The following is a 5,779-nucleotide window of genomic DNA, read 5'->3' as shown; positions in this document are numbered from 1 at the left end:
AGTATGTGAGGCAAAACCTCATCATTCTTGCTTCCATAGAACACTCCAGCTGCACGTTCTCCAATACATATCTATTTGTTCTCTTTGCCATCCATGGGATGTTGAGTGCTCTTCTCCACCACAACTATTGGAATTAAAGATAAGCTATATAAAGATATAGTCTGGGAGAAAAGATTTGAAAATTATAATTTAGACAAAGGAGTTGTCTTCAGAATACCTGTACATTTTTCCCCCAAAGTTTTAATTTCTTTTTATTTGTCTATTATTTTTTAAATTCCCATAATTATATTATATTTTTTAATTATAGTAGAAAAATACACAGCAAAAACTCACCAAGTCAACATTTTTTCACATGCAGTTCAGTGCTACTGATTACACTCATCTTGCTATTCAACATCATGAGTATATTTCGTGGGCAATTTTAAAAGTCTGAGCTCCATTGGCATGAAAATTGCCGCCTGAATCATGAAAACATACTTACTAGACCCAGGTTTTTGACATTAAGGCCAAATATATGTTGGAGCATACCTTAAGCTCAAGGAACTGAAGAACAAATTAAAACCTCGATTGCTATAATCAAGGATGTTTTCAGCAGAATGATAAATGATCCAGGAAGTATTAAAAGAAGATGGAAAGAATATACTGAGTCACTGTATCGAAAGGAATTGGAAGACACAGAAGAATTTCATGAAACAACATATGAGCAAGAGAAAGAAGAAATTCAGGCTGCTTTGAAGAAAATGGCAAAAAATAAGGGTCCAGGAATAGATGGTATACCAATTGACATATTTCGGTTAACAGATGCTGCCATGGACATGCTCACCAAGTTGTGCCAAGAAATCTGGAGAACAACCACTTGGCCAACTGACTGGAAGAGATCTATACTTGTTCCTATCCCAAAGAAAGGTGACCCAACAGAATGTAGAAACTACAGAACAATCTCACTGATTTCACATGCAAGCAAGATTTTACTGAAGATTATCCAAAAACGACTGGAACAGCACATCAACAGAGAGCTACCAGAAGTCCAGGCTGGGTTTAGAAGGGGTCGTGGTACTAGAGATATTATAGCTGATGTTAGATGGATCTTGGCTGAAAGCAGGGAATACCAGAGGAATGTCTATCTGTGTTTCATTGACTATGCAAAGGCATTTGACTGTGTAGATCATAACAAACTATGGTTGACTCTGAGAACTCGAATAGGAATCCCAGAACACTTGATCGTTCTAATGCAAAACTTATACTTGGACCAGGAGGCAGTCGTCAGAACAGAGCAAGGGAACAAAATTGGGAAAGGCGTACGCCAGGGATGCATCCTATCTCCATACCTTTTCAACCTATATGCAGAACGGATTATCCGGGAGGCTGGGCTCTATGAGGAGAAATGTGGGGTCAAGATTGGACGATTTATCAACAATCTGCGTTATGCGGATGACAAAACCCTGCTTGCTAAAACTGAAGAGGACCTGAAGCGTCAAGGACTGCAGCCTACAATATGGATTGAGGCTCATCAAGAAGACAAAGATTCTCACCACTGGGCCAATTGGCAGCATCAGGATGGATGGTGAAGAGATTGAGATTGTACACAGCTTTAGTTTGCTTGGCTCCATAGCCAACAGTCTTGGCACCAGCAGCCAGGAAATTAAAAGGCGCATTGCCATGGGAAAGTCTGCTGTTAGGAACCTCTCCAAAGTACTGAAGAGCAATAGTGTCTCTGTGGAGACTAAGGTGCGTCTGATACAGGCCACGGTCTTCGCAATCACTTGTTATGCATCAGAGAGTTGGACAATGACCAGGGAGGATAGAAGGAGAATTGATGCCTTTGAGCTGTGGTGCTGCAGAAGAGTATTGAGAATACCATGGACTGCTAGGAAAACAAACAGATTTGTCCTGGAAAGGGTTAAACCGGGTGGCTCGTTGGAGGCAAGGATTCTGAGGCTCCGTCTAATGTACTTTGTGAGGAGAGACCAGTCCTTAGAGAGGGACATCATGCTTGGGAGGGTGGAGGGATGGCGCAGGAGAGGAAGGCCCTCTATGAGGTGGATTGATACAGTGACTGGGATAATTGGGATGGGAGTGTCGGACACAGTGCGATTGGCACAGGACAGAGCAGAGTTTAGGGCTGTTGTACATAGGGTCGCTATGAGTCACAGGCGACTCGACGGCACATAACAACAACAACAACAACATATGTTGGAGTAATCTTTTTTTGCCTGAATGATTTTTCACATGTATGTGTATTTAAATGTCTATAAATCAGATATCTATCAGCATTGTTAATATAGAAGAGAATATTTGCATAGAGAATAAGGATAGCAAAGACCTTGAATTTATACTTCCCAATTGGAAGTAATCATTTTACTGTTGTTCAGTGGCAGAATTTCCCACCAATGGTTATAATGCTGTTTTAGATTAAAAAGCAACAAGTTAATTTTTTTCCTCTCTTCAGTGTTTTCTTTAAAAGAAAAATTATGAAGCTGGTAGATGTTTCTGATGCCAGGAATCTGTTAAACTTGAGGGTTAAAATCAGTATTAAGGATGACTCAAGTCATGGTAATTGGCAAATGTGTGATTGTAACTTGCATTCCGGTTGTTTAGACTGTGATAGTCATGACTAGCTTGGAAGTTATCAGAGTATAAGGTCTCTTTCCCCAAAAAAGAAGACGAAGAGAGTCTATGGAGAAGGGCCTCGCTGAGCTGGTAAGTCAGCTTTCTTTGAATTTTCATGATTTCCCCAGTTCTCCCATAATTTCTCAACACCCTGGCCATTTTCTGGTAGGTCATGGTCTTCCAATTGCTTTTTCTTTCCCCCAGAGTTCTGTGAGTCTCTCTTTGTTTTTGGATATAAACTGAAAGATGCCTTTGCTCCTGTCTATCCACTGGATACAAAATGCCATCTCAGGATTACAAAGGGATTCATAAAGGTATTCAAACAGTCGGAGTTTCTTCCTGCCTTTTCCTCCCTTTTGCTGGAGAAAAGCAGTTTGGACTAGATGGTTCTCATCAGGATTCTGCAGAAATGGATGAATATTCCCTTCTAAGCAGTAGTCTGAAGCACTGTTCATTAAGGTTCTCCAGTTATAGATGGGTTCCTCTGTGGGCAGCATGCCATAGCAGTTGGAGTTTGCTTTGACGTGAGGGTAATGATTGATGACAGACAGGCAATTTTTGTAATCTGGGGAGTACTAAAGGCTGCCAGTTGAATGTTACCTCAGTATCTCAAAAGCATCTTCAAATGCTTGGCCCAGTCTGTCTTGCTCGACACACGTCATGATTAATTAATGAACTGGTGATTCTGAAAAAAAAAAAATGAATTAATGATTCTGAATGTGGAGTCATCCCTAGCACCCACAAGTGCCAAGTGCTCTTGTCTGCAGAAACAAACCTAATTGATTCTCAGCCTTCTGTTTTAATGCTCTCACATTTCTTCTGGGGGAAAACCTGCCCAAGAGCTACAATCTTGTGGGTGGGAACAGCAAGGTGGGGACTTAACTTTAAAAGCCTGAGTGTGATTTTTCTTACATGTACATTCTTAAAGCTCAAAATCAACAGTAAGGGGGGAAAAAACCTCAATTGAGAAATAGGCAAAAGATTTGCTTCATTAAAGAGAATATGTAACATATAAGGAATATCTGTTAGTACAACTATTATTCAAATACATACACTAAAAATTTAAAAATATTAAGAAATTGAGGGTTTCTACTAACTTTTATAACCTGAAATTGATTGAACATGCAATCAAGATGCATTGATAATTGGTAGCTGGAAAATATGGCCTAAGTGACAGAAATTGGGCTTAAAATTGCATGATAGAATTTTGAACAATGATTTATTCATCAAAAATACTTATTTTAAAAAACACACACTGTGATTATAAGCATGACTCCTCTATATGCTTTTGCAAGTTAGTGTCTTCTGATGACCTTTGACTTTCTTCCTGGATGATGTTCTTGATGTTATTCTACAAGTCACTAATAAATATTAAGTGCATCTTAACGCTAAAAATCTTGTTTGTGAGATGGTTTTTAAATTCAGGTGGGATAAACTCAACATCATATTCTGAAAAAAAAAAGATACTATATAGGTTATAAGTAAGCATATATACAATTAATCATTGTTAACTGTTCAGGAAATTTAAATTAAAACTGTAATGAGGTACTAACCTATTATCCCATAAAACTGAGGCAACACAGCTGACTTCAACTCATATTAATCCTATAAGATAGAGTATAACTGCCCCATGAAGTTTCTAATGCTGTAAATCTTTGCAAAATTGGACTGTCACACCTTTCTCCCACAATTTGAATTTGTTAAATACAAATAAAATATTTTTAAGTTCATTTTTGGTTTATTGTCAACCCATAATTTATTTCATTTTGTTGTTGAATATCTTGGAATTTCCCAGATATTCTTCTTTTGTTAAATTATAATTTTATTCCACTGCAGACAGAGAATATATGCTACATTATAGCTGTCATTTTAATTTTATGTTCTAGTTTATATTCTTTATTGATGAATATTCCAATGACTTTTGTGAGTTCTGCTGCTGGTGACCAGAGTGTTCTCTAAAATGTCAAATAACTCCACTTGTTTGGTAAAAATACACAAGTACTTCCCTGCCTTGGTGATTTATTGTCCTCCTTTTCTATTCGTTAGCAAAAAACAAGTATGAAATCTCCAGTTGTAATTGTGGTTAGTCCTTCCTTCTCCTCTCCAATTTAATCCATTTTTGAGAATACACAAATTTTTAAAGATTCCCTCTACTGGAGAAGTAAATTGGAGGCATCCAAATTTGCAAAGAGGAGGTAAAACTAACTGTATATGCAGATGATATGACAGTATATTTAGAATATCATAAAGATTCAGCAAGAAAACTGTTGGACGTATTTGACCAATTCATCTATACTTGGACCAAGAAGCATCCTCAGAACAGAGCAAGAAAACACTGCATTGTTCAAAATCAGGAAAGGAGTGTGTCAGGGATGCATTCATGTCCCCATACCTTTTCAGTCTGTATGCAGAACAGATGGTTTAGGAAGCAGGGCTTTATGAGGAGGAGTGTGGCATCAAGACTGGAGGAAGACTCATTAACAACCTATGCTATGCAGATGACACAACCCTGCTTGCTGAAACTGAAGAAGACGTGAAGCACTTGCTGCAAAAGGTCAAGGACTGTAGTCTGGAATATGGATTGAATCACAACATCAAAAAGACAAAGTTTCTCATCACTTGGCCAATTGGCAGCACTGTGTTAGATGGAGACGAGTTTGAGGTTGTTAGCAATTACAGCTTGCTCTGCTCCACAATCAAAATGCTTAATATCAGCAGTCAGGAAATCAAAAGATGAATTGCATTGGGAAAATCTGCTGTCATAGACCTTTCCAGAGGGTTGAAGAGCAATGATGTCAGTCTAGATACAAAGTTGTAACAAATCCAGGCCGTGGTCTTCTCAATTACTTGTTATGCTTCATAGAGCTGAACAATGACTAAGGATGACAGAAGAAGAATAGATGCTTTCGAGTTGTGGTGCTGGAGAAGAGTCTTGAACATACCATGAACTACCAAAAATCCAAATAGGTGTGTTTTGGAGAGGGTGAAACCAAGTCTCTCCTTGGAGGCTGGGATTTTGAAGCTCTTCTTCACTTACTTTGGGCACGTAGCCAGAAGAGATAGGTGCCTGGAGAAGGACATCATGCTCAGAAGGGTGGACGGACAACATTTTGAATGAGATGGATTGATACAGTATCTGGTGCAAGGGGGGCTGGTGTGTCAAAATTAG

The 5,779-nt window shown here is 38.6% G+C and overlaps 1 pseudogene; it reads right to left on the bottom strand.

Annotated features, from left to right (window-relative positions):
• Positions 1 to 2,532: 2,532 nt before the first annotated feature.
• LOC102861031 lies at positions 2,533 to 3,272 on the bottom strand (annotated as a pseudogene).
• Between the last annotated feature and the right edge of the window lie 2,507 nt (positions 3,273 to 5,779).

Source organism: Elephantulus edwardii, unplaced genomic scaffold (assembly GCF_000299155.1).
Source record: "Elephantulus edwardii isolate Elephantulus edwardi_28Jun2011 unplaced genomic scaffold, EleEdw1.0 scaffold00357, whole genome shotgun sequence".
In the NCBI taxonomy this organism is placed as follows: Eukaryota; Metazoa; Chordata; class Mammalia; order Macroscelidea; family Macroscelididae; genus Elephantulus; species Elephantulus edwardii.
Note: the sequence above shows the minus strand (reverse complement) of the source record. Positions and strands in the feature narration are given on the sequence as shown.